The sequence below is a fragment of the Petaurus breviceps genome, unplaced genomic scaffold (assembly GCF_028583685.1).
Source record: "Petaurus breviceps papuanus isolate PSGF00001 unplaced genomic scaffold, PetGlider_PUasm1.0 187, whole genome shotgun sequence".
In the NCBI taxonomy this organism is placed as follows: Eukaryota; Metazoa; Chordata; class Mammalia; order Diprotodontia; family Petauridae; genus Petaurus; species Petaurus breviceps.
Genome location: NW_027185799.1, coordinates 19,123,537 through 19,133,859, shown reverse-complemented (window position 1 = coordinate 19,133,859; position 10,323 = coordinate 19,123,537).

Genomic DNA, 10,323 nt, shown 5'->3' with positions numbered 1-10,323 from the left:
GTTGTTTGGTATGGATGTAATGGTTGGACAGTTTGGAAATCTGTCTATTTGATCTGTTTTTGTCTTGATAATTCTGTCTGTATATTTTGAAGTTCAGGGTGCTGACCTTTTCCCCCTGAACTAGGTGAATGATACATATCTGACTGATTAAAGTAAGCTTGTTAACCCATTTTGAGTTGCTTGCCTTTATCAAAGCAGATCCAAGAACCTGTATTGGCAGACACCCTGGGGACGCTGGGGTGCTTGCTGCTACACCCCTCCAACTTTCTAGTAGTTCAGGATGGATTTCTATACCCCAGTTCCTGTATATCTTATTTCCCAGATGCATGTAAAAAACAATTTTTTTAAAACATTGTTTTTAAAACGTTGAGTTCCATTTTTCCCCTTCTTCCCTCCTCACCTGCCCCCACTGGGAAGATAGGCAATTCAATATAGGTTATACATGTGTAGTTACCCAAATCATTTCCATAATTGTTATATTGTGAAAGACTATATTTCCCTCCATCCTGTCCCACCTTCCACTTATTCTGTTTTCTCCTTTGACCCTATCCCTTTTCAAAAATGTTTGCTTCTAACTACCCTCACCCCTAATCTGCCCTCCCTCTTATAGTCCCCCCTCTGGCCCCATAACCCCTATTTTCCTGTAAGGTAAGATATTCAATTGAGTGTGTATTATTCCCTCCTTAAGTCAAATTCAATGAGAGTAAGGTTGTCCCATTCCCTTTCACCTTCCTGCTCTTCCCCTCCACTGTAATAGTTTTCCCTTCCCTCTTTTATATGAGATAATTTACCTTAATCTATCTTTCCCTTTCCCTTCCTCCCAATAAATTACTCTCTCACCTCTTAATTTTATTTTTTAGATATCATCCCTTCATATTCAACTCATCCTATATGCCTACACACATATATATTTATATTTATATAAACCCACCTATACATACATATATATGTATGTGTATATATATATATGTATACACACATATATTCCCTTCAGCTATCCTCATACTGAGAAAAGTCTTATGAGTTACAATTATTGTTTTTCCATGAAGGAATGTAAATAGTTCAGCTTTAATAAGTTCTTTATGATTTCTTTTTCCTGTTTACCTTCTCACGATTCTCTTGCTTCTTGTATTTGAAAGTCAGATTTTCTGTTCAACTCTGGCTTTTTCATCAAGAATGCTTGAAAATCCTCTTATTTCATTGAATGACCATATTTTCCCCTGAAGCATTATACTCAGGTGTTCTGGGTAGGTGATTCTTTGTTTTAGTCCTAGCTCCTTTGACCTCTAGAATATCATATGCCATGCCCTGTGATCCTTTAATGTAGAAGCTGCTAGGTCTTGTGTTATCCTGATCATGTTTCCATAATACTCAAATTTTTTCTTCCTGACTACTTGCAGTATTTTCTCCTTGACCTGGGAACTCTGAAATTTGGCTACAATATTCCTAGGAGTTTTCTTTTTGGGATCTTTTTCAAGAGATGATAGATGAATTCTTTCAATTTCTATTTTGCCTTCTGGTTCTAGAATATCAGGGAAGTTTTGCTGATAATTTCTTGAAAGATGGTGTCTAGGTTGTTTTTTTGATCATGGCTTTCAGGTAGTGCAATAGTTTTTAAATTATCTCTCCTGGATCTGTTTTCCAGGTCACTGGTTTTTCCAATGAGATATTAAACATTGCCTTCTATTTTTTCATTTGTTTGGATCTGTTTTATAGTAGCTTGATTTCTCATAAAGTCATTAGCTTCCAATTGCTCCAATCTAATTTTGAAGAAGTTATTGTCTTCAGTGAACTTTTGAAATTCCTTTTCCACCTGGTAAATTTGGCTTTTTAAGTCATTCTTCTCCTCATTGGCTTTTTGGGCCTCTTTTGCCTTTTTAGTCAGTATTTTTTAAGGTGTTATTTTCTTCAGTGTATTTTTGGGTCCCCTTTAGCAGGCTTTTGACTCGCTTTTCATGATTTTCGTGCATCATTCTCATTTCTCTTATCAGTTTTACCTCCACTTCTCTTACTTGATTTTCAAAATCCTTCTTGAACTCCTCCATGCCTGTAACCAATTCATATTTTTCTTGAAGGCTTTTGATGCAGGAGTTCTGACTTTGCTGTCCTCCTCCTGCTCCATGCCTTGATCCTTTTTGTCCCCCCAAAAAAGGATTCTATCGTCTGTTTGATCTTCCTGTGCGTGCTCGTATTGCCAGACAATGATTTGACCCTGGAGCTCCTTGTCATGGCAGAACTCTGCCTCCAGAATGGAGAGAGCTTTGTCCCAAATTGCTGGGGTTTTCGCAGCTGCTGGAGCTATTAGGAGGGTGCCGTCTCTACAGCCCCCACAAGCTCTGGTTCACTGGTCACACGCTCCAGGACCACCACCCAAAACCACAGTCCAGATCCAAGGAGGTTAAAGCAAGAGTGATTATCCTCTGAATGTTCTCTTGGTTCCCCTATAATCCGCAGGCCAGGAGCTCCTGAGGCAGCCATGCAGTGCGTCTGCTGCACCTCCGCTGCTGTCGGGGTAGCAGCCAGACTGTGCTCTTCAGTCCCCCCCTGTTCCAACAAAGTTCCACACTGGCCTTTTACTTTGTCTTTGGCATTTATGGGTTGACAAGTCTGGAAGCTGCCACAGCTGCTGGTCATTCACTCTCCTGAAGTCTGCTCTGGCCATTGCTGGTTGGGGTCTCCCTGGGGCAGGAATCACGCAGCTCCTGCCAGGTTGTGCTCAGCTCCCAGCATGCTATGACAGACCTTTTCTGTTGGCCTGCTGGCTGTCTTTAGCAGGAGGTTTGTTTCTCTCTCACTTTGTGGGTTCTGGAGCTTTAAAATTTGTTTAGAGTCTTTTTTTACAGGTATTGTATTTTTTTGGAGCTGGAGCCCATGCCAAGTTTGTGTTTCTACCTATTAGCCACATTTCTAAGTCAGTTGCAAAGAAGCAGTCTGCTGAGGAAGATTTCTGCAAAGTTGTTCCTTTCCTCTATTTTTCATGAAGTAAAGATTTTATAGCTGAAGAATACAATAGTCATGCGGGTCACTACCTACTGATATCTTCTTAAATGTCTTTTTGTGGTCATTTACCTTCCACAAAACACTACTCTGATGACTCATCCTGATGTAGAGCTGACCCTTGATATATTAAAGTTATGTCAGCAGCATACACGTTCTGGCAGATTTTAGCATCCTGCAATGTCTTCTAGTATGTTATATTATAAGGACCAACTTTGATGAGAACAGAAGCTCATCACCAATAGGCTGATTACTTTGTGATGAATTGTTTGGTCATGTCATCCCACGAAACAAATCGAGGTCCAGAATCATTCACAGTCCTGTGTATTTTCCTTTCACTCCTTGAATGACAGTAGTTTAGTAAGTGAAAAGGCTTGGAGGTGAGAACAGAGCATGATAAAAATCACAATTATTAGACTATTTATAAATGTCAAGTTAAGCTGTTAGCACTCTAGATGTGAGTTCCTTTTCTAATAACTAGTGAGTGGGCAAACACTACTTGAGGTATTTACTCATAAACTTTGATATTCTTACTATAAATATGACCAGAAAACAAGTGGAAATTTCCCCAAATGAAAGAATGCCTCATGTGTTTTCTTATTGAAAATTCAAAGGATTTAAGAACCATTATTTCATGGAGCACTTTGGCTGTTTCATACCACAGTAAGCATTTGAAAAAAATAAATTCATAAAGATAATTGTATTTTATTCATCACCATTGATTATAGAGGATGAATACTTGGGAAGAATTCTATGAAGAACATTATAAAAACTCTCTAAATTAAATCAATATATATTTTCATGCTTAATGATTTCAGTGAAAAAACAAGAAATGAGGAATATCATATATAGTGCATGTATGCGTATGTATATATTACATATGCACATAATTGTTGTTCACTCATTGAGTCATGCCGAACTCTTCATGACCCCATGGTTCATAGCACACCAGTACTGCCCATGCGGTTTTCTTGGTAGTGATACTGGAGTGTTTTGTCATTTCTTTCTCCAGTAGATTGGCAAATAGAGATCAAGTGAATGTCTGAGGCCATGTCTGAGCTCAGGTTTTCCTGACTGTAGGCCCAACACTCCGTCTAACATCTATCTGCCTCCTGAGCCATTGGCTACCTCCAGTACACACTATATGTGTGTGTCATATACATATGTATGTACTTACACATACAGTGATACATATGTGCACACATGCATAAACATACATGTTTATACATATCCATGTCCACATAGATACTTATACCTGTGCATTCATAACAACTTATGTGTGTATACATACATATACTTCTATATACATGCATATCTACATACACTCGTGCACATCTTTATGCATTTATACATGCAGTAATTCCACAGTAATACAGGTAAACGTGTGTATACATGCGCATATATGCACAGGTTTTGTTCACATATTCCACAATATGCACTTACACATACCTCTACATACACATTTATACATACCCATGCATATCCATAATATATACACATACACTTGTACTTATATACATATATACACATGCACAGACTTATCCATGCACATACATATCCATATATACTTATACTTGGAAAACATGGTTTGTAACTGTAAGATAAGTGAGAAAAAAAATCTTATTGACTGCACACTCTTTATGTCCTGAATACTTCCTTAAAGAGGAGAGTCAAGAAGTAAAAAAAGTAAGTTTTCAGAAGCACAAAGGTGAATTATCCGTAGCCCTTTGGAAATGTGTTCCATATATGGATGCTGTAGCAAAGGAAAACAAATAAAAACAGCTCTGAGGTTTGGCCACATGCCCTGAAAATTGGCAGAGATGAGAAAACAGAAGGACTCTGTGAAGGTTAGGGGGGCTGTGGAAAGACAGACACCTTTAGATATTGTTGGTAGGACTGTATTTATTGGTGTAACCATTCTGGATATCCCTTTAATTTATGTAAGAAAAGTCAACAAACTGCACATAGACTTTTGACCTAATCATTCTGCTAATGGGTATATATCACAAGGAGGTAAAAAACAGAAATAAAAGTATTACACTGACCAACTGCTCATAGGAATACTCTTTTGACTAACAAAGAACTGGAAACAAAGTGTTGCCTGCCTGTTGTGGAGTATCTGAAAACAACTGTGGCACATTGAAAGGGATGGATAGCTGTGAAGATAATTAATTTTAATTTGGACACTAGGGAACTTGGAGAAAAAGGATAGTCTAAGATAAGGGGAAGAAAACTGATAAAAATTCTGGGCAAAGTTTCCTCTCATCTCAGTTTTATTCCTCCCTTCCCCCAACTTTGGTTGTAAAATTCATGAACAAACCTCAGTAAAAATACTCTCTCCAAAGTGATCAAGAAAAGGGTCTGTATATCTGCAGAGATGATAGGTTGCAAATCAGCATAGAATGTTGGCTGCAGCTATTCTGGAAGAAGTAGCCTTTAAAAAAAATCGCAGCTACTCGATCAAGTTGTTTTCTCATCTGTAGTGTCCTCTCTTGCCTTTCCATCTGAGCCAAATGTAAATCAAAAGCCTTTAGAGTTGTGGATCCTGATGATTCACAAGGTAATCTTGCAAACACAGTCAAGAAAATTTATGATTCACAAACTGCTTAAGTGGCACCTCTGCTATTACCCTAAAATATTGTTGCAGAAGATCTCATTTCATAATATTTCAGCTTGATTATATTTTAAACTTTACTTTTTTCAGGATAAATATATTATTTTCCATTTCCATACCTTTATTTTGTTAAGGTTGTCTATGTACTAAAAGGCAGGCTGCTTTATTTCAACTTGCTCTAAAATTATTCTTTTTGACTTGAGTGTCCATGCATATTTGAAATAGCTACTGAACTCCCAAGTGATGTGTTTCCTAACTCAAAATTATGATTGAATTTCCCTGGAAGTTAGCATGATGAAATTGCTGGATTATTTTTAGATTTTGTGTTATTTATGCCTACTCAATGAAAAAGAGCCCTGGAAGTTAGAATTTATCCTTCCATCTTTAACACTACATTTTCATTAACGAGAACACTTCTTAAGCTTGATTATTTTCCTTGAGATGAATGTTTAAAATGCACTGAAATTCTACACAAGGTTTCTTTGCATTCTATGAGCTCCTGAGGTGGGAGGATATATATATGAAGAGAGGAAGAAGATCATCTTTAGATTTTCTCTGCAGTTTATTGATGCTATGCCATGCTATTTGTTTTTACCTTGATCAGTAAATTATAGAGTAAGACCTGACCTGATTAATATTGGAATTACATATGGGTTTAAGGCAGTAGTCTTCCATTAGATAGTTAATGTGGTGCAATACAAAGAAATTAGTGTTAATGTCAGAAATAGCTGAGTTTGAGTCCCACCTTTGTCATTTAACTGTCTTTGTGACCATGACTTAATGTTTATGAACCTCAGTTTCCTTATGTGTTTCTTGGGAATAAACATATTTTGGGGATGTATGGGGTGCTCAGTAATACCGTGTTTCCCTGATTGATAAGACCTATCCCGAAAATAAGCCCTCCCCTTACTGTGTAAGATTCCTCTAAAATAAGCCCTCCCCCGAAAATAAGCCCTATTGAGATTGCTACTGTAGTGAATGTGATCCCCTGCGCTACACGCTACATTACGGTACCCTCTGTATGCACCGTCACCCCCCTGGGTGAAACACACCAGCATCCAATCAGAGCTGCAGCAGTCAGCGCGTCATCCTGTTCTTCCCCAGTGATTTGCTTGCTGGCGCCATTGAGAGCAGTGCCGCGGAGGAGAGCTGAGGCAGGACAACATAAGCCCTCCCCTGAAAATAAGCCCTCTGGTGTTTTTCTTTCCAAAAAAATTAATGAGACAGTGTCTTATTATGGGGGAACCACGGCAGCCCCTCTGGGCTGAGGGCTTGCTGAGCCCTTTTCAAGGCTGCTCATCGTTGGTCTCCACCTGATTGACTTAACTCTGGCCTGTAACTCCAAGAAACTTTATCTTATGTAGTGTCAACATCCCAGTAAAATGTTTTGGCAGATAAAACTAAAGCAGACAGGTCTGTTGGTGACTGGGGGGGGGGGGGATTTTAATCTCAAGCATGTGAAAACTTTTCCTGGAGTAATGGGCAGATGCATACAATTTGTTCCAATGGCTGTGAAGGTGGCCAAAGGTGGTCAACACGTGCTGTTGAGTGTTTAGAGCTTAGTTACACATTGAAGATCCCAAGGTCATGCATTACATCCAGAGCTATTGCTCTGACCTGACTTTTGTCTTGCCACTGAACTTCACTGATTCTAGAAGAGAGAGTGAGGCTGACAGCTTTGTGTAACTCTGCCTTAATTAAATCAGATTCATGTGCAAGTCAGTACATCACCCATGTCCCTGGTCCTCCACAAAAAGAAAGAACAAGCAATAATGGGAATAATATACCTATAGTACCCATATCACAAGTTTGGAGTGAGGATCAAAAGATAATATATGTAAAATGGTTTACATGCATGAAAACACTGTATATTTGTATCCACCTTTAATAACATTAAGAAGCTGAAGGTGGTTTTTTTAATGCTAAATTTGAGATTGATTATAATATACTACTGACTATGCTAGGGACAGGGATTCTAATTTTTTTCTAACTTACAAGGTCAGACTGTCAAATAAGAGACATGTTTGAACTACAAATGCGTGAAGAGAAATGCATTTAAAAGTATTGATAAGCTATTATTGCCAAAAATAAAGATGACCCAGAAAAAAGAAAATTTTGTCCTTTCAGTGAGTGGACAAAGGTCAATATTTTGACCAAAGTTTAATTAGGTGGTGTGCTGGAAAAGTAAAGGAGAAAATATTCCCTCTGCTTGAAGATAAATTCTCAAAGTTTTCAATGTTCTTCATAAACTTCAGTACCCAGATCTGAATATAATCCTTCACACGAGAATGGCAGGTGTTTAGTACAGTAGGATTATCAGTTCCTTGTTGCTAGAAGCTATGCCCCTCCTGCTGCAGGCCAAGATTTCATTAGCTTCTTTGTTCCATACATTGCTGATTCTTATTGAACATTGAATCCTCTAAAATCCTGAGGTTCTTTTTAGAACAATTGTTGTTTGTTAATGCCTTCTTCATCTTATGTTTGTGTAGATTTGATTAAACAAATGGGCCTCTTCCCATTTGCTCAGTTTTTCATTTAATCTATTTTATTTATTTTGTGAGAACTTTTGAAGAAGTTGACAATTTGACCAAATTTTGATGTTGCTAAATGTTTGATTTTATTTCTCTTAAATAATTATTGAGTAATAATAATTATAACAATAATTGTCATTATTATTATAATTATTTACAGTCAGGTTAGAATGATAAACACATTTATGAAATGCTATGTAGGAATAAGATGGTTCATGATGGCAGTTGAAGATATCCCAAGGTAGGACATATTGAAATGACAGATGAACTCTAGGACAATTGCTATAAAAGTTTAAAAGAGGAAGAAAACCTAGGCTTGAGTAATCAGAAATTATTTTATTTGGAGATGGAATATAATCCGGGTTTTGACAAATTGATAGATATGGAGTAGGCACAATGAAAGGAGGAGGATATATCTAGTAGGTATGAAAACACAAGAAAACTGAAAGGCAAGAAAGTTCAAATTAGATCCAGAGGAGCTGAAACTTGACAAGTATCTAGAGTAGAGAGTTTGGGAACGTGAACAGTGAGACAAAGCTAACATGCTATATTGGAGCCTTAGAGTAGAGGTCCTTGGACATTAAGTGAGACTGGACCTTATGTAGTAAGCAGTGAAAAACCTTTGAAAGTCTGTGAGCATATGAGCAATGTAATGAAAATAAGAATTTAGGAATATTAGCCCAGTGGCAATATTCAGGATTAATTGGAAAGGAGAAACAGTGGAAGCTAAAATACATTAAGAAAATATAGCCCTACATAGTATTTAAGTGCAAAGTAATGAAGATTTAAAGTAGGGATGTTAAGGGAGAATTGTCAGGGAGCGTGATCTCATTGGAAAGAATAGGGAAGGAGGAAGAAGTAATCAAAAATAATTCCAATGTTTACAGAGTTCTTCATCTGACTATCCCACAGATAGCTCAAAGTCAGTATGCAGTATTCCACTTAATATCATTCCCAACCTACTCCTCCTTCTGTCTTTATAATTTCCAGCCCTATACCACCATTCCATATTCCGTATTTGAAAATTTAGGTCTATCTCTCTCCATCTCTCATGTTCAATTAGTTAAAAAGCCTTCTTCTCTCCTCTCCATTCCCAGGATCTCATCACTGCCCATCTGAACTAATGTAATACCTTTTAAAAGTTCTTTCTCCCTCCATTATTTCTACTTCCTCCAATGCCAAAACTAGTGTAATTTTTACTATACATGCCATTCCATGTCATTCCTATACAGAAAACTGCAATGATTCCATGTTACCTTCTGTGACATGCCTTTGACTTTTATTCAAAGCCCTCTGCAGATTGGTATTAGCCTCTTTTTACAACTTTACTTTTTTTTAAAGGCGTTATTGAAACAAATAAAATCATTTAATCAAGGATATAGAAACCATCCTTTATAATAGAGTTTTTGCAGAACGTTGAGAAAAAGGTGCAGGGAAAAAATTCAGCAAAATGGATTTTGTTTTCCTGTTTTTGGTCAGAGGAGGCCCTTGGGGACTTGAAAAGGTCCCAAAGATGCAGGACTTCCATTTTCCCATAGATTTCCTAGCAGTGTTCCCAGAAGAGCTGGTAGCAGAATCTGCATTAGAAACTAAAGACAAACTGTTACATAAATTTATGGCATAATGTGAACTTGTTGAGCACCCAGACAAAGGAAGAAAAGTACTTCCAACAACCAGGACTGGGGGTTAGCCCTTTGCTATGTATAGTCTCTGAGTTTGAGACTGATTTACTCTGTATAATAATGTGTGCTGGTGGAAGAGTGTGACATAGACTTTGGGGGTTATGTTTTCTATCAGCAGTTCTTACCACCATGTAAATATCCAGTTCTAAAAGTTACTTAAAGTTCTATTACTAAGATTATTCTCAATTTATAATTATCAAGCAGGAATTAGATGTAATGGCATTAGATAGCTTTCCCAGATTCCTTAGGGATACCCCTCAAACTCTGAGAGGCACATATAGCCTTGTTCGGAACCTGAGAGTTGCTTGTCAGAATAGGAGGTTAAATAAAGAACCCAGAGTTTTAATGGACTTCTCTGCATTCATCATGTTCAATGTTAACAGCATGAAAAAAAAAAATTCCTGGTCCTATTTCAACCTGAATTGTTGAAGGGGCAGGATTGTTCCGGCTATTGTTTCCATTCAAAATTTCCTCACATTCTCCCAAATTTCACAATTTT